This window comes from Sus scrofa, chromosome 12 (assembly GCF_054392235.1).
Source record: "Sus scrofa isolate SSC_HxYL_T2T_F1_AM1 chromosome 12, Sscrofa_HxYL_maternal_Yorkshire_Landrace_v2.0, whole genome shotgun sequence".
In the NCBI taxonomy this organism is placed as follows: Eukaryota; Metazoa; Chordata; class Mammalia; order Artiodactyla; family Suidae; genus Sus; species Sus scrofa.
Window position 1 is genome coordinate 8598423 of NC_139394.1, and position 19250 is coordinate 8617672.

The following is a 19250-nucleotide window of genomic DNA, read 5'->3' on the forward strand; positions in this document are numbered from 1 at the left end:
ATACAGTCTTATCCACCTTATGGGCAATCTCATGAGGACTTTTAGGGGGACTTCATAAGGACTCGGACATTTCTAGAGCATGCAATCTCATATTTTTTTTCTATTTTTGGCCACGCCCATGACAAGTGGAAGTTCCCTGGGCCAGGAATCGAACCCCCTTCTAGCAGTGACCTGAGCTGCTGCAGTGACAATGCTGGGTCCTTAACCACTGAGCCACTAGAGAACTCTTGCCATCTCATTCCTTTTTTTTTTTCCTCTTTCTTGTTTTTTGTTTATTTTTTATTTTCATGGCTGCACCTGTGGCAAATGGAAGTTCCCGAGCTAGGGGTCAAATGGGAGCTGCCACTGAGGCCTGTACCACAACCATGGCCACACCAGATCCGAGCTGCATCTGTGACCTGTGCCACAGCTTGTGGCAATGCTGGATCCTTAACCCACTGAGCAAGGCCAGGGATCGAACCCGCATCCTCAGGGGCACTGTACTGGGTTCTTAACGCACTGAACCACAATGGGGACTCCATGCAATCTCGTTCTTTCTTGGCTTTAGGGGCTTCAAGGGCCAGGGTCCCAGCATAATTGGCTTCCAACAGGCAAGTCTTCCAGAAGCTTGCAGCCCCAACAGTGCCTGCTGTGGACGTGGAGACAGATCTCAACAGGCCGATGAGCAGGCAGGCCGGGCACCAGCCACAGGGAAGAACCTCAGGCCAGCTGCCAAGTTTCAGCCAGGAGGGAACATCGCTGGAGTTTATAACCCTGCACAAGAGGCAGCCGGTAGGGAAAGCTCCACCACGCCCTTAATACCACCGCATGACTCGTGAGCACCTTGCTGTTAATTAACAGCAGTAAATACCACGGTTATTTCATTTTGCCTACCACTCTCTCGGGTAGCAACGTGGGGACACCCAGCCGCGAAGCACAGGGTCTCGTGTATTATCTTGACAGCGTTCTGCAGGGCTTGCCAAGTGGGGGCTCCAGCCGTTCGGATGGCTCGCTCATCCGGGGGCAAAAGGAGTCCCCTTTTTGCTGCCCACACTCTAGCGCCACACGCAGGGTATGTGGCCATGACGTCTCTGGAAAGTTCAAGTTGGAACCTGCTGGGTGTTCTTGAACACTCCAGCAAGTGCTTATTTGATATAAACAAGTCTCCAATCGTCTGCGGGCCTCTCTGCTTCCTGAGAGGCCTCCCGAATGATGGGTGGCTCTCACCCGCGGTTGACATGTGGTCTTTCCCAGGGCCCACAGCTTGGAAGGTCTCACTCAGGGAGCAGTCCCCACCTTTCCACCAAAACTTTATCTTCCCCATGGAGATGTGTCCTCCTGGGATGTTCAAACCGGACGTAGCCCGTAGCAGTCTTTTTGCATTTTTTTTTAAATTCCCCAAAACCCTGTATCGAGGACTTCTTCATGCCAGACACTGGAGAGAGAAAGATAGACGGGAAGGGATCCTGGCCTTGAGGAACTCATGGTCAAGCAAAGTAGATGGATGAGTAACAAGTTCAACCGCAGTGTTCCATCATACACGCCGTGACGGCCGAGGTTCGGGGTGCTACAGTCATCCATGGGGAAAGCACCCTTTTAGGGGGTGAGAGATGAAATGAAATTTAAGTGTTGAAGGCTGAAGAGGAGTTTTACGGGGAAGAGTGCCAAGTGCACCGCCAAGTACAAAGATCTCAAGGTATAGGAGAGCCACGCATGTTCCCTGGAGGGAGCCCAAGTTCATGGTCATTGCTTATCTCAGAGGGGTCGCATCTCGTGAACGTCTCTGATGTTCTGATTCTTGCTTCCCTGCACATTTTCAGCACATGCTGGTGTGTTTGTGTTAGCAGGCTAGGTCTGCTTAAAACATCACACTGCAACAAGGTTGAGCTTCTTTTATGTTTTGTTTCCTCCTTCTCCTCGCCTCCAAATATGGGGCTCAATCTCCAGTCGTTTCAGATATGTAGCCTTTAAAGGTAATGGGTTCAAATCCTTCCCTTTCATAATTTACCCCGATTCCCCCTTGTCAACTGAGGCCTGGAAACTGGGAAGTAAAGGAGATCCATTGCCTTTTCTCCAGCTCACAAGTCATTTCCCTCCATCCATGCTTTGCAGGACAATTGTCTAGGCGGCCCAGCGGATGTGTCTCCTATTTTGTGGGTCTCCAATGATAACCATTGCCTTATGGCTCATCTCCACGTCCTGTGGGCACTGTGGGTACCCTCAGTGAGGTCCACATGACAGGCATGAGGGAGGATGGGGACATTTCCTGGTACGACGAGCCTTTGGGTTGCTGAAGTTCCATGAAGTGTGGAATTCATCCACAGTCATTCTCTCACTCACCCACTGGGAACCAATCAAAGGGCCAGGTGCTGGGGTTGCCACACTGGACCAAGCAAATGGTACCTGCCTCTGTGAACCTTACACTCACAGTATCCTGATTCAGAGTGCTCCTGTGGTGGCGCCTAGTGAAGCTCAGATCTGGGGATCTGGGTGCCCTAGTACCCAGCCACCTTCCAAGAAGGGCACTGCCCATGGGAAAATGGCCTATCCCTTTTGGGATGGGACCAAGAAACCACCATGAACGTGGAGCAGCCACAGCTCCCAGCAAGGGTCAAGGTAGCCCCTGAAACATCACACGGATGTTGAGAAGAAGATGCTCTGGGGTGAGAGCGGGGGTGGCTGGTGCTTTGGACGTTCAGCTTTAGAGTGAGTATTTCATTTATGCAAGAGATGTGGAAATCTGAGAAGCATCTGGTTCCTCCATGGAGAAAAAGCATTTCACATGTCTAAACTCAGTCTCCTTCACCCACTGGCTTTGAAAGTGCAGACGTCTAAGCCCTGATCGTCCTTTCTGGAAAGGAGCACGTGATGTGAACAAGCATCTCTCTAGCAGACTGGCAGACCCCGTCCAGGCTGGGGCTCCGAGCCTGTGGCTGTTGCCTCCAGTGTCTGCCCCAGAACAAGCCCCTCTACTCGGGCAGGGGTGTCTGTCTGTTTCGCTCCTGCCACACCCCCAGTGCCCAGCATGGTGCCTGCGACGTCGTGAGGGATCAGTACATTTTTGTGGAATGAGTGGTTCAAGGATCATTTGGACCCAGACACAACCACCCAGCTGCCAACACCTTGTGAAAAGGAAGGCGAGGTGCTTGTTCTCCTTTGGCTTAATAACAGTCTGCAGGAACTGTTGTCTTTTATATGCCTGCTTAGCTCATTGTGAAGGCCCCGTAAATATTAATTGATGGACAAGAAGCTCTGGGGTTTGGCTCCAGACAGATCCGAGTCCTATTTTTTTGGAGGACGTTTATAAGGGCAGGGGATGTGGGGCCTTACGTTATGAGTCTGGGGAGACTCCCAGGACCCTGTCCTTCCCCTCCCAAAGCCGAAGCCTGGGAGAAGTGGGCGGACCCAGAGGGAAGCACCTAATTACATTCACAGGTTATATAATTACACTTTCAGGTTCCCACCGGTGGTGGGTTTGAAAGGCGCTTTGAGTAATTTCATTTTATCAAGGCTTTGTTTTCCTAGGCTTTGTTTCCCTCACTCTTTATTCTCCGTCCTTGGTCTCGAGCTGGTGCCTTCCAGGAAAAGCCAGCTGATGCTATGTTGCCTAGGTGAGCCCCTCAACGGACTTCCCGTCTACACACAACACAGCGGAGATCTGGAGGAACAGTCTCGCCCAGGGTTTAGCAACAGGATCAAAGGCTCTGAATTCAGCCCCTGCTTCTCTGCCTCCCCAAGTACCATTCATGGTTCATGGTAGGACCTCACAGTCCATTCCCCTGAGGGTTGGCATGGTCTTGTCCCCAGACCGGCAGCCTCAGCATCACCCAAGAGGCTGCTAGAAACACAAATTTGCGGGGTCCCCCCGCCCAGAACTCCCAGACACTCCAGGGTGAGGCCCAGCAATCTGTGTTTTAACAAGCCCTCTAGGGGATTCTAATGCATATGTTCCTGTTTGGAAATCACTGCTCTAGACTCAAGAGTCTAAAAGGATGATTCCCAGGCTTGAGGGACTGTTTACAACATTCGGCCAAGCATCCCAGGACCTAGTAAATGAGAATCCCCTAGAGTGGAGGCCCAGCATCAGGTTCCCGTTTAGTTCTTTGCAGCCCCATGGGGGTTCCAAGGATGCACGGTCCTGGCCAAGGGCCCCCGGTCCAGCGTGACGTTCCTTGCATCGGGCATGTGCTGGGGCTGTGCCCGGGAGCCGAACGCCACAGAAGAGGCAGCAGTAGGAGCAAAGATGTGGGCCTCGAAGAACTGGCCCAAGAACGCAACCAGCTCCTGCACGTTGCCCCCACTTTACCCCAGGTCCCAACTGCAGCTGGTGACGCTGCCTCTGAACCTGCAGAGGCTGTGACTCCGGGACCTGTTTGGGAAGGCATCATGTCACGCTTTCACGAGGAACCGAAATGGCTCTGTGACACCTCAGTTCGGGGAGAGAAGCCTGTGTTGGGATGGTTTTCCAACTTTAGACGTAGATCTCAACCCCTGCATGCACAGTTAAATCTCTTCCAGACTTTTTTGTTTTGTTTTGTTACATTTTTTAAAAACCTGATGCCTGGACCCCACTCCCCGAAACTTGGATTCAATTGATCTGAGGGAGAGTGTAAGCTTTTCTTTTCCAAACTCCCTTTGGATTCCAGTGCGCGGCTAGAATTGGGAACCACTGCTTTAGATATTCACTGAATAAGGAACTACCCACCCATCACGTGCTCAGATCTTTAAAATATCAGAGCATTTAAGTTCTTCCCGTAGCCACCCTCACCCCAGTGGAGCCTTGAGAATGAACGCAGCCTCCGAGAGATGCAGAGGCAGACGCTAAGGGGAGCCTTGATTCCTGACCCACAGAAAGTATGAGACAATTTAAACCACTGTGTTTGGGAGTTCCCACTGTGGTGCAATCCGAATCCGACTAGTATCCATGAGGATGCGAGTTCAATCCCTGGCCTCACTCAGGGGGTTAAGGATCCGGCATTGCCATGAGCTGTGGTGTAGGCCGGCTGCTCTAGGTCCAATTGAACCTCTAGCCTGGGAACTTCCATATGCCTTGGGTGTGGACCTAACCCCCCCCAAATATATATATATATATAAATAAAGAAATGAATAAATAAAGCTCTGTGTTTGTTACACAGCAGTAGATAGCCGATACAGTTTCAGTGCTGCTTAAGCTGGTTCAGAGATTTTTCCTGAACGTCTCATCTTTTTATTTAAAAAAAAAAAAAACCCACTTTATTGAGGTATGATTGACATACAGAGAGCTGTACACATTGAATGTATAGCACTTAATAAATTTGAACATCAGTATATCGTCACAAAACCATCCCCATAGCTTATGCCGTGGTCAGATTCATTTTTTCCAAAAGTTTACTCCCCCCTCTTTATTTTATTACTATTGTTGTTCTTGTTGTTGTTGTTGTCGTTGTATGAGAGCAAAAAACATAAGATCTACTGTGTGCAAAATTGTGAGTATATTATACAGCCTTGTTAATTATAGGCCCTGTGCCGGGCAGCAGGAGAGTGCTAGAATTCACTCATGTTATAGAACTGAAACCTTGCCCCCTTCGACTAACACCTCTCCTTCCCCCCTCCCTGCAGACCTGGCAAAGACAACCCTAATTTCTGCCCCGATAGGTTTGATTGTTTTATTTACTTATTTGTTTGCTTATTATTTTTGAGTATCTTTTTTCAGTGGCATATGGAAGTTCCCAGGCTAGGGGTCCAATTGGAGCTGTAGCTGCCAGCCCACACCACAGCCATGGCAACACCAGATCCAAGCCGCATCTGCGACCTACACCACAGCTCACGGCAACACTGGATTCTTAACCCCCTGAGCAAGGCCAGGGATGGAACCTGCGTCCTCATGGATGCTAGTCGGAGTCGTTAACCGTTAAGCCACGATGGGAACTCTGAACTCCTGATTATTTTAAATTCATCGTATAAGTGGTATGATGTAGTATTTGCCCTTCCCTGTCCAGCTTATTTTATTTAGCACAGGGTCTAACTGATTTATCCGTGTCGTCACAAAAGGCAGGATTTCTTTTTAAAAGCTGGATAACACTCCATTGTGTATATACACCACCTGTTACGTATTCACTCGTCCGCCAGTGGACCGAATGTCTCATCTTAAATACGGGCATATGCGAACCAGGTCTCCGGCATAGAGGATGGTCTGTGCCACCACTTGAACCGGATGATTCAATCAGGGATGTCTTTGCCACTCACCCCCCCATTCCACTCCCACTGCGGACAGTTTTAACCCAGATCCCAGATGCGGAAACTGAGTTTGGAGAGGCTCGTCCAGAATTACAGAGCCGTGTGCCTCCCAGGGCTGGGGTTTGCAGGTGGAGCTCTTCAGCCCCTGGGATGGACTCTCCCCAGGTCAAGAGCACGGCTTCCCTTCCGTCAGGGCCCTTCGGCAAGGAGGACGTTATCAAATTCCATAGTGAAGCCGAGACTCATTGCATCTGCAGAAGGATCCGTGCGGCTGAGCCCTCGGCACTGGGGCCTCTCGGAAGGCAGTCCATCCACGTTAATAAATGTCTCACCTCCCAGACAGCTTCACTAAGGTGAACCGCCAAGGGGAGGTCATGCTTGTCAGTTTAGTTTTGCTGAGACACGGAGGCCCCGTCTGATGAGGCTCTGGAATTTAGCTGTTGTCCTGAAGGACAGGGCAGCCTGGCAGCGTCTTTCCAAACACCCGCCCCCTCCCTTCCCAGACAGGCCCTTATTTCCCTTCTTGGAGGCTGGAGAGTCACATAGCCTCGTGTGTGTGTGTGTGTGTGTGTGTGTGTGTGTGTGTGTGTGTGAGAGAGAGAGAGAGAGAGAGAGATTAGGTATCATATATTTGCGTAGAGTTTTTCTAGTTCAAAAAATGCTCCTCGGAGTTCCCTGGTGGCCCAGCAGTTTAAGGATCTGGCGTTGTCACTATTGTGTGCATTCAAGCCCTAGTCCAGGCACCGCCAAAAAAACAAAAAGCTTCCCTAGCAGCCAACTTTTTTTTTTTGTTTCCCAGCAGGAAAATTGTGTAGAGATGACTTGACTGGCCCCATTTTGCAGGTGGGTATGTCTGAGTTTCAGGGAGACCCGGCTCCCTCATTTACAGGGTACAGAAGGGCTGAGGCTTACGGTGGCCATCCTCAGACAGGCTCTGTTCTCCTGTTGGACACAGCATCTCTTTGCATCATCTTCAGAGAAAATCTTAGCAGTCAAGGGTTCTTCTCTAGGGTTTCTTAGTGCTTTAGAGTTTTGTGTTGTGTGTGCGTTTGGTCTTTTTAGGACTATACCTGCGGCATATGGAAATTCCCAGACTAGGGTTCGAATTGTAGCTATAGCTGCCAGCCTACACCACAGCCACAACAACGCCAGATCCAAGCCGCATCTGCGACCCACACCACAGCTCAGGGCAACACCAGATCCTTAACCCAATGAGCCAGGCCAGGGATTGGACCTGTATCCTCATGGCTATTAGTCAGGTTCGTGATCCCCAAGCCACGATGAGAACTCCTAGAATTTGATAAAAGGAAGAAAAAGGCAGAACGCCCCAAGCTTGGGCACTTCCAAAGTACCATGAGAGGGAAATGGAAAGAAAAACAGAACTGGTCAAGGCAGAATTTTGACGCCCAGAGGGACTATGAGAGTCACTTAAATCAGAGCTTGCATTGGACAAAGGAGAAAACCACGGCGTGTGTGGGAAAGTGAGCCTGAGGGATAAATGGGCCAGGACTGGACTGTGGTCCGGACTCCCAGCCATGACCGGAAGCACCCTCTTTCTGAATGCTGACACAGGGCTCCCTGCAGGGTCCCCATCAGTGCCTGTGTGCCTCTGTGCTGGCGGGCCCCCCCTTCCTGCTTTCCCTCTTCCCTGCCTGTTGGCCCCCCTCTAACGCACATAAGCCAGATTTTCTCCGTTCGCCTGGTGGTCAGCCTCATGCTGGCTCTGGAGCCCGGCCTCGTTCACCTCCCCTTCCCCGCCCGGCTGCCCCCTCTCCCCTCGGCCCCCTGGATCCCCAGCTGCTTCACCTGCCAGACTAGGTCTCTCTTCTTCTCCTGGTGCCCCTCCTGCCCTCTTTGCACTTTGTCAGGCCGTGAGTAATGGTCTGGCCCCTTCAAAGACGAAACAAGATTGATGACAGAGAAAAAGGCCGGGAAGATTTTTCCTGGGCTCCTCCAGCTCCCGCAGAAAACGTGTCTGTTCCTTGTGGATTTACGACGTGGTCCCATCTCCCCCTTCCAGATAAAGCCTGGCAGAGACTCGGCCGCCCACCGTCCCGTCTCCTCTGGCGGCCAAGCCCAGAAACAGATTCTCCAAGTGGGCTGTGTAAGGAAGACCACTGGTGGAAGCAGAAGCGAAATCGAAAGCCTCACTCAGACATTCTCTGCGCTTTCAGTCCGGCCTGATTAACTGGGATTAATCTGCCTTTCCGCCCACCCCCCCCAGGTTTGTTTTTGATTACAGGTCAAATCCTGCTGCAGGAAAACAGATGATTTCTGCACCGTGAGAACAGCTGTCCCCTCTCTGCGTTTTTTTCCCCCTATGCAGTGACTTCCCCCTGTATTGCCAGATAAAATACAGGAGGTCCCGGTAAATTTGAATTCCAGATCAAAAGTCAAAAATGGTTTTGTCAAAGACATCTCAAATGCTACCTGCCACATACCAATACTCAAAATGCTTTCCTTGTGGTCTTGGCTAAATCTGATAGCCCTCCCTGAAGAGCTAATATCTCTTTGGTTTCTGGCCTAAGGGAGAGTTCAAAACACTTTGGGAGATTCAAGGCCCTGAGGCCAGGAAATGGGCATCTTTCTTTGCATTTCCTCCCTCTCCCGCCCCCCCTGCCCTTTGCCACACCCCTGGGGCCTTCCGCTCCTGCCTGTCTGCGCAAGGCCCCGGGAAGCCCAGTACAGTCACGGTGGATGGAGGCAGAGAAGACCAAAGGGGGGGTGCTCAGGGCAGTGGGTCTCAGCTGGGGACCGTTTTGCCCCCAGGGGACATTTGGCACCATCTGGAGACCTTTTCTAGTTGTCACAACTGGATGGTGGATGCTGTTGGCATCGTGTGGGTAAGAGCCAAGGATGCTGCTAAACACCCTGCAAGGCACCCCGCGACCCCCACACACGAATGGTCCACCCCCCGGTGTAAAGCGTGCCGCCAAGAAACCCAAGGACAAAGGAAGAAACAGACTCGTTTTAAAACACAGGCTTGAGGCTGCAATACAAACGCTCAGTTTAAAAGCACTCTCGGGCCTCCAGCATCCTCAAGGGTTGGACAGGCAGCCTGGGGCCTTTAGTCCCGCCCCCTCCTCTACACAGAGGCTGCGTGGAGACCCTGCCTCCGATTTCCCCTTCAAGGCTGCCCCGAGGTTAATTCTAACCATCTCTCAGGCTTAGAACAATGTTGGGGGATGGGCGGGCTGCACAGTGTGGGGCCGGGGGCTCTCCTCTCCAGCTTTCCGGCCTTTCCTGATGACCATCCCCGCCTGGTGGGAGCTGCCATTCAAGACTCTGCAGTGACTGTGCGGGCTGTCACACCTTTCCGATGTGCAGGTGTGCTTCCGCCCCATGAAGCCTGAAGGAGAGATGCCTTTTTGCCTGATGGGAACCTTGAAAGCCCTGAAGAGGCAGCAACTTAGGGCCTGTCCTCCTCCTAGAAGCCACCTGTCCCCTCTCCTCCCCAGCACCAGAGCCCCCAGGCAGGAGGCGGCCAGAGTCAGGATTTTTTTTTTTTTTTTTTTTAAACCAATCCCGGAATGTCTGTTCCTTAGACTTATCTTTTTTCTTTTATTTTTTTAAAAAAACATTATAGTTGATTTACAGTGTTCTGTCGATTTCTGCTGTACAGCAAAGTGACCCAGTTATATGTATATATATATATGTTCTTTTTTTTACATTATTCTCCATCATGTTCCATCACAAGTGATTAGATAGGGTTCCTTGTGCTGTACAGCAGGAGCTCACTGCTTATTCACTCCAAAGGCTGTCATTTGCATCTACTAACCCCAAACTCCCAGTCCATCCCATTCCCGCCCCCCTGGCAACCACACGTCTGTTCTCCTTGCCCATAGGGATGGCTGGAAAGTTACCCGCTTAAAGGAATAACCCACATCTTCAACAAACTAGATCAATTCTCAGTGACCTCTAGGGCAGAGAGATTTTCAAGGTCTGCTTTCCTGCACGCCTGTCCATCGTCTTCTTGTGTGCGCCTCAGCAGAGAGGCCGAAGAGCCAACCCCTCACGCTCAGCAGGATGGAAACACTACAGACGCCCCCACCGGCTTCTCCCAGGGCCCCGCATGTGGTGTGGGTAAGCAGAATCCGGGGCTCCCCTTCCAGGAGGAGCAAAAACCCTCCCCCAACAAACAAAAAACTAAAAACAAAACAGAGATAAAGATCAGCAACAGAAAAAGCAGGGGACTTGGCTTCTTCAGCAAAATCATGGGACAGATAACTTCGAACTTGGTTTTTGAGCTAAAAGAGTTAAACGATTTTTTCGTTTTATGAATGAGATTTTGTTTCCCACAGCCTCTCGCTTCTCCACCTATCAGTGGGGAAGCAAAATACTTCCTTTTCTGTGGCACGTGACCTGCCTCTCTCCCAAGCCACATGAGCTCGTGGCTGCCTGTTGGGCTTCAAACTCTCCTGGCTGCCCTCCGCCCACCCCCCCTCCTGACCCTTTTTCTGCAGGCCCCTCCCTTTGGCTGCCCCCCCCCCCCCCCCCCCCCCCCCCCCGCTCTGCCCTGGCCAAAAGATTTATAGAGCCGAGTGGCTTGAGAACAAATGAGAAGACATTAGGCTGATGTATTCTGCATACTAATGACAAGATACTGCTTCTGTACCTAGGGGCAAAGCCAGGTCAGGCCAGTTTAACCATAAAGTTTATTTATGGGCTTATAACTTTGCAGCTGCAGCAGCTCTGCCCAGCCTTGGGACTGAGATGCGACTCTCTCTCTAGATTCATACGTATTTCTTGAAAGAAGTTTCAGAGGTTGGGGAGAATGCTGGTAGCCCTTTCTTTAAGATCCCCTGAGCACCTCCCGTAAGAAATTGAAGCCCAAGGGAAGACAGGAATGGTAGCAGTAGTAACAACAGCAGCAGCAGCAACAGAAATAATATTAATAATTATAATGCTTCCTCTTCTAGAGTTCCTGGAGCAGGAATCTACTCTGTTACCGCTGAGTTTTTCACAAGTTGATGTTTAGAGCTACTGTTTTCTTTTCTTTTCTTTTTTCTTTTTTTTTTTTTTAGGGCCGCACCCACATCATATGGAGGTTCCCAGTTTAGGGGTCTAATCAGAACTATAGCTGCTGGCTGACACCACAGCCACAGCAACACCCGATCTGAGTCTCGTCTGCAGTCTACACCCCAGCTCACAGCAATGCCGGATCCTTAACCCACTGAGCAAGGCCAGGGATTGATCTTGCATCCTCTTAGACTCTATGTCGGGTGCTTAACCACTGAGCCACAATGGGAACTCCTAGAGCTTGAATCTCGAATCAGAGAATGAAATGCCTGCTCCAAAAGGGCTCAAGACCCTTCTACCCTGCAGAGGAGCCCCCAAGCCTAAGCACCTGTGATGCGTTAGCAAGCTGGTCTCCTCTGGTCCCCATGGCGTGAAGCTCTGAGCTCCATCACCACTCACCTTCTAGCCTTCGAAACCTGCATTCCGAATCTGTGTTATGATTGTGTTGATCCAAGGCATTCGTGCAGCCTGACGGCATGGCCCAGGGGCCCTAGGTTCAATGGCCACTGAAATGGGCTGATCTGGCTTGGTCTCAATGTCACAGGTTCAGCTCAAAGAGAGATGGTGGAGAACAAGTTACAAGAGCCCCCTCCCCGCCCCCCGTCCCCACGGAGAGCCTGGTGGGTGGAGAGCTTTGCTGGCCCAGTTCCCGGTTCTGGTCCCTTATTTACCAGGCATGTCCGTGTTTTGAATTCCAAGATGAGCCCATTGGACGGGGGGTTGAATGTCAGCCTTAGTATCCAGGAGCTTGGGTCCTAATCTCTGCCTGTCCACAGAATAGTTAATCCGGTTAACTTTTCTGCACTTCAGAAAGGATCTGAGACACGGCTGGGTGGGTGCTTAGCTGCTGCTGAAGGAAGGTGGTGCGGGATTTCCCAGTTAATCTCTCAGGGAGCCCACCCCCATTTCCATCTCCTTCTCTCTTGTTTATCCTTCAGGAAGGGTAGGTCTCCCTTTTTCCTGGAAGACACTAGAGGGTCACAGGGTGTGGGAAAATAGCGGGAGAGGATGAGACCTGGGTGGCTGGTCTGCAGGTGGGGTGAGCTAGGGGGTTGGGGCTGGAGAGCTTTGAGGTGCAAGCAGATCCAATTGCCTTGTGCTAAGAGGACCATGGAAGATGCCTCTGAAAGAAGGGTCTGGAGCCCTTTCAGAGGAGGCCTTTCATTCTCTGATTCAAGATGCAAGATGGGGAGCTCTAGGAGTTCCTGTTGAGGCTCAGCGGGTTAGGAACCTGACATAGAGTCCAAGAGGATGCAAGTTCAATCCAATGTTGCTGTGGCTGTGGTGTAGGCTAGCAGCTACACGCTTCCGCTGAGCCTACATGTGAAGGAACTCAAACCAGCGAGGCCAGGGCAGCCAGAGTCTGCAGATACTCCACTAAGAGGGGGCTGTACCCCTCCGCTCCTTGGAATGGGTGTCATTTCATCTTTCTGGACACGGAAGGGAAAAAGACCAAGAACCTCTTGGAAAGCCGTCTAGTTGGGAAGCTCTCGGGGAAGAAGAGATTTGTCATGACATTCTCAGGGGGCTTGGAGGGGCGGATTTCACACGGATGGAGAGAAGAGACTTGAGCGCGAGAGGTTGAGGACAGGAGGATAATGAAGAGAGTGGTAAGCTTGTGGAAAGACCTTGGCTCACTAGCTGTGTGAACTTGGGCAAAGCACCTTACGTATCTGCGCCTCAGTATGCAAGTCTCTGAAATGATACAATAATAATTCCTGCCTTCGTTACTTTTCAAGGTATGTAATGTGTTTGTGAGGTCTATGAAATTGGTAAGGGGCTATAAAATGTTCGATTTATTTTTTTTTAAGATGACTGCTTGGACAGCAGAAATCAGTTACTGATGAGGATTTTTTTATACACAGGGATGCGTAAACAGTTGCAGAGTTTGAAGGCTTTGCGGCTTTTCAATCACATGGAGTCAATACCTGTGTATATAAATCGGTATAGCAATTATCATTTATCTGAGTGTTTTTAACAGGTTCATTGATACTTCTTGTGGGGGTAGAGGACCGTGCATGGTCCCCGGGAAAGCATGAGCTTCCTGTGGGCAGGAAAGAGGCCTCTCCCTTTGCTGGTGCTCTTTCGGTGCCCCGTGTAAAGGGCTATGTTCTATGTGGATGGCTGATCAATCAATTGATTAACGGACTAGGAATAGGGATGGGCTTGCACAGACATGGCAATAGGTTTGCTAGTTTCTTAACCAATAATATGCTGTGAAGTCCCCGGAGGTGGCATCTATACATGCCAACTGAATGAAAGCAGGGAACTCTATGGCAAATGGTGCTATTTTTCTGGTGCTTACCCTGAACGTGAATGAGAGATATGATGTGGTTCAGTCTTCCTTTATCCCATGAAGTTTTGGCTCTTCTACTTCAAAACAGAGAAATCATGAAGGAGTCACTTTGCCCTCTGATTCTTAGTTTGCTGATCTGTGAAGCTGAAATTCTAAGGGGTACCTTGCAGCTATTGTGTGGATTGCAAATAGTATATGTAAAGACCCTAGTTCAGTGCCTGGAACAGAAGGATGCTTGATAAACATTCTCCTTCTTGTTGCTTTGATACTGATACAGATTCAACGCAAGATCACACTTGGTAGGTGCAGAAACCAGCATTCATGTTATCTGACTATTAGCTCCCCTGGCAGACAAAGGGCCATCTTTCCCATGTACCTGCCACTCGCTACATGGCTCATGCATCTGTTCCATTGTCCTCAGTTTCATAGCTCCTAAGGATGATATTTCTACACTTCAGCTGACCCCAGAGGAGCCACTGGGGGATTCTTCTGTCACATATCAGTTATTCCTTGCTTCACCCATCAATCAAGCATTTATTAAGAACCTACTGTGTTCCAGGTATTATGATGGGCATTTTGAGATACCTCTAGGCCAGTAACACTAAGCTCAGGACATAAACAAACATAACAAGAACCTAGTTTCAAAGGCAACCCACAAGATCTTGATAATAAAGTAAGTTCCTACTGACCCCCTGGCCACTGCCCGCAAAGAAGAATTTTTAACTCATTGCGAGGCTAAGATGCTCTCATTCCTTTTTTTGTTGTTGTTGGTGGTGGTGGTGCCTTCTTTTCCAAAGCCAGCAAAGAGAAAGAGATGGAAAATAGGCCTGAAGAAAAGATGCTCTACAATTTAAACTTGAGATGAGGGGTCAGCAAAATTTTCCTGTAAAGAGCTAGATAGTGAGTATTTTGGGCTCTGTGAATTGTAAGGTTTCTGTTGCAGCTACTCAACTCTAATGGGATAGCATGAGATCACTGTAGATAATATGTAAATGAATGAGCATGGCTATGAACCAATATTATTTATAAAAACAAGCATAAAAACTGCAAAACCCTTCTGAAAAAATTTTTAAAATAAATGAATGGAGAGATAGACCATGTTCATGGATTGGAAGACTCAATATTGTTAAGATATAAATAAATACTTCCTAACTTGACCTGCAGATTCACTCCAATTCCAGTCCAAATCTCAGCAAGCTATTTTGTCAGTATTGCTAAACTGATTCTAAGGTTTATATGAAAAGGCAAGGGATCTCATTGCACTGAAGAAGAAAGACATGATTGGAAGAATCCTATCACCAGATTTCAAAACTTATTCTAAGGCTGCAGTCATCAAGATGGTGTGGCGTTGGTGGAAAAATAGACGTACAGATCAGTGGGACAGAATAGTGTACCCAGAAAAAGACTCACACAAATAGAGTCAGCTGACCTTTGCCAAAGGAACAAAGGCAATTGATGGAGAAAGTATAATCTTTTCAACAAATGGTGATGGAACAATTAGACATCCATATGCAAACAGAAGAAGAAGAATCTAGACTCAAACCTACACCTTACACAAAAGTTAACTCTTAAAGAAAATATAGGAGAAAATCTACATGACCTTGGGTTTGGTGATAAATTCTTAAATACAACACCAGCATCACAATCCAGAAAAGAAAAAAAAAAGATAAATCAGACTTTATTAAAATTGAAAACTTCTGCTGTGCAAAAGGTCCTACTAAGAGAATGAAAAGACAAGACACTGGGAGAAAATATTTACAAAACATGCCTGATTTTTTTTTTGTATCAAAAAATATACAAAGAACTTTTAATTTAAAAAAACCTAATTAAAAAATGAGTAAAAAATAAAAATGGAACCTCACCAAAGAAAGTATATGGATGGCAACTAAGCACAAGGAAAGATACTCGATACCACTTGTCATTAGGGAATTGCAAATTCAAACCGCGGAATTCTATTACATACTTCCTAAAAATGACTGAAATCCAAAACCTGGCAATACCAAATGGGCAAAGATGCAAAGCAACAGGGACTCTCTTTCGCTGCTGGTGGAAGTGCAAAATGGCAGAGCCACTTTCAAAGACAACTTGGCCATTTCTTATAAAACGAATCATCTCATCCTATGATCCAGCAATCCCATTCATAAGTATTTACCCAACTGGTTTGAAAACATTTGCCCACACAAAAGTATGCCTGTGAATAGCAGGGTTTTTTTTTTTTAATAATTGCCCCAAACTGGACACAAACAAGACAATCTTCAGTAGGTAAATGGATAAATAAACTGTGGTATTTCCATAACGGAATATCATTCAGGAATAAGAATAAATGAGCCATTAAGCCATGGGTAGATCTTAATTGCATTTAAGTAAAAGAAGCCAGTCTGGAAAAGCTACATAGTGCATGACTCTGATTATATGACATTCTGGAGAAGGAAAATAATGGAGACAATAAACAGATTAGTGGTTGTCAGGAGTTTAAAGGGGAAAGAGCGCTGAACAGGTGAAACACAGAAAATTTTTTAGGGTGGTAAAATTGGTCTATGTTATACTGTAATAACGAGTACAAGCAAGCATTTATCAGAATGAAGAGACATTTATGGCACAAAGAGTAAATTTTAATGTACTCTGATTTTTTTAAGGCAAGTCATTTACTGCCGGGGGAGAGCAGGGAGGGTGTGGGATGGATGGGGAGTTTGGAGTTGGTAGATGCAAACTCTTACATTTGGAATGGATAAACTATGAGGTCCTACTGTACCACACAAGGAGCTATGTCCCATCTCTTAGGTTAGAACATGATAGAAGACAGTATGGGGCACAAAAGAATGTACATATCTGTATGACTGGGTCACTTTGCCATACAGCAGAAATCGAAGGAACATTGTAAATCAACTCTACTTTAATTAAAATTTTTAAAAAATTCTTTTAAGGGGAGTTCCCGTTGTGGCGCAGTGGTTAACGAATCCGACTAGGAACCATGAGGTTGCAGGTTCGGTCCCTGCCCTTGCTCAGTGGGTTAATGATCCGGCTTTGCCTGGAGCTGTGGTGTAGGTTGCAGACGCGGCTCGGATCCCGCGTTGCTGTGTCTCTGGCATTGGCTGGTAGCTGCAGCTCTGATTGGACCCCTAGCCTGGGAACCTCCATATGCCGCGGGAGCGGCCCAAAGAAATAGCAAAAAAGACAAAAAAAAAAAATTCTTTTAAGAGTTTAGGGGATCCCAGGATGAGTGCAAAAGGATACAGCAGAAACTCAATGTATTAAAAATGTAAGTACGGAGTTCCCGTTGTGGCTCAGTGGTTAACGAATCCGACTAGGAACCATGAGGTTGCAGGTTCAAGCCCTGGTCTTGCTCAGGGGGTTCAGAATCCAGTGTCGCCATGAGCTGTGGTGTAGGTCACAGATGCAGCTCAGATCCCGTGTTGCTGTGGCTGTAGTGTAGGCCAGTGGCTATAGCTCCAATTAGACCCCTAGCCTGGGAACCTCCGTATGCTGTGGGTGTGGCCCTAGAAAAGATAGAAAGACAAAACAAACAAACAAACAAACAAAAACGTAAGCATGTCTGTGAATGGAGCTGGAGAACAAAGTACTGACCTGAGTAAACTTGCAAATGAGTGGAGTTGGCAAGATTAAAGGCATAGGCGTTAACAATTCTGAAATCATTATACACACAAGCCAGAACTGGACAATTAAGTACATGGATGGATCCCAAGGAACTTCTTAAGAACTTTATTCCTTAAAAGCAGTCATTTACCTGTTTCAGAAGTCAAAACACTCTAAAAAAATCTCTGTCCTGTCCATGTCCCCAGATATTCCATCAGCCCCTTCTTCCCAGAGTTACTACCTTTACTATTTTCCTGTATGTTTTTCCACTGTTTCTTTATGTAAATACAAACAAGGTGTTTCTCCCCTTCTTCCTGTACAAACAGCGGTATCTAGAAATATTGTTTTGTCTGTTGCTCTTTTTGTCTTTCTGTATATCCTAGAGGTCTTTCTATATCAGCTGCAGAGAGATCTTTCTCTTTCTTTTTGAACAGAGGCATAGTATTGTAGGTTGAGGTTGGACCAGCGTTTATTCAATGAGTCTCCTGTAGATAAACATTTGGGTTATCTCCCATCTTTGCTATTAAAAATTATGCTGTCTAGTATTCCATTGTGTATATGTACCACGTCTTCTTTATCCACTCTCAGCCATCAAGAAGAAAGAAATAATGTCATTTTTAGCAACATGGATGGACCTAGAAATTATCATGCTAAGTGAAGTCAGTCAGACAATGAGATACCAACATCAAATGCTATCACTGACATGTGGAATCTGAAAAAAGGACACAATGAACTTCTCTGCAGAACAGATACTGACTCACAAACTTTGAAAAACTTACTGTTTCCAAAGGAGACAGGTTCGGGGGTAGGGGGATGCACTGGGAGTTTGGGATGGAAATGATATAAAATTGGGTTGTGATGATCATTGTACAACTATAAATGGAATAAATTCATTGCAAAAATATAAAATAAAATAAAAATTATGCTGTCAGGGTGTTTCCATCATGGCTCAGTGGTAATGAACCCAACTAGTATCTATGAGGATGCGGGTTCAATCCCTGGCCCCGCTCAGTGGGTTAGGGGTCTGGCGTTGCCGTGAGCTGTGGTTTAGGCTGAAGATGCAGCTCGGATCTGGCATTGCTCGGATCTGGCTACAGCTCCAGTTCGACTCCTAGCCTGGGAACTTCCATATGCCATGGGTATGGCCCTAAAAAGACCCCCCCCAAAAAAATTATATGAATAATCCTATGTAAATGGAATTATAAACTTGCGGGTTTGTCTTTGATGCCTGCACCACTCTTCAAGCCAGCAAATCAAAAATTCCAGGGTTGGGTTCCAGACATCCTCATTTTTAAAAAACCCTCCAGGTAACCCTAACATCAGCAGATAACGAGGAACACCGAGGCAGATTAAACATATTCTGCAAGGAAAGAGGGTGGTGGGGATTCTCTTGGTGGGTTTTCCAAGTAGGATGATGGTTCTGAAGCCTGGCTGCTGAGAGCTGCTGAAGAGCTATTTAAAAATACCCATGTTCAAGGCTCACCCCATATGAAATCAATAACCAATAAGGACCTAGCACAGAGAACTATGCTCAATATCTTGTAATAACCTACAAGAGAAAATAATCTAAAGAAGAACACACACACACACACACACATATGAATTTCTTTGCTGCACACCTGAAACCAACACAACATTGTAAATAAATTATATATATTTCAATAAAAATGTTTTAGGGAGTTCCCTGGTGGCCTAGTGGTTAGGATTCCGAGTTTTCACCCCTGTAGGCTGAGCCTAATCTTTGATCTGAGAACTGAATTCCACACCAAGCTGTGGCCAAAATAATAATAATAATTAATAATAATCATAATAATAATTGAATTAGACAAATTTTAAAGGCTAACCCCAGAAAAATTAAATCATAACCAGCGGGAATAGAGCCCCAGCAACTTTTTTTTAAAGCTTCCGCTGTGGTTCAAATGTGCATCCATCCATCCAGGGGTGGGGAGCATGCATCTTTTAGAGAAAAGGGCTGTTTGCAGAGGGAGTCAGACCTCTGTCTTCTGGTCCACTTTCTGTCTCTCTCCACCCCTCCCGGCTCTGTCTGGAAAGCCGTTTGGAGGTGGTTCTAGAAGTGGGGATGAATGGGCATCCCGGTGAGCGCCCCCCCCCCCCACCGTGCAAGGTTGGGGTGGTGGGCTGTCTC

At 47.7% G+C, this 19250-nt stretch overlaps 1 long non-coding RNA gene across 32 annotated transcripts in view; it reads left to right on the top strand.

The window, feature by feature from the left end:
• The window catches only part of LOC102165318 (uncharacterized), a 387409-nt gene that overhangs the window by 290719 nt on the left and 77440 nt on the right, over positions 1 to 19250 (top strand). For 10 of the 32 annotated variants that reach the window (XR_014820740.1, XR_014820744.1, XR_002337031.2 and 7 more), the window contains one exon: positions 548 to 771. The exons of 9 other annotated variants lie outside the window; for them this stretch is intronic. This is a non-coding gene — a long non-coding RNA (uncharacterized LOC102165318). Of the gene's footprint in view, positions 1 to 547; positions 5129 to 6994; positions 7039 to 8215; positions 8420 to 10040; positions 10354 to 19250 lie in introns of those variants that run through there. 13 more of the 32 variants (XR_014820739.1, XR_002337030.2, XR_002337035.2 and 10 more) reach the window with 8 other exon arrangements.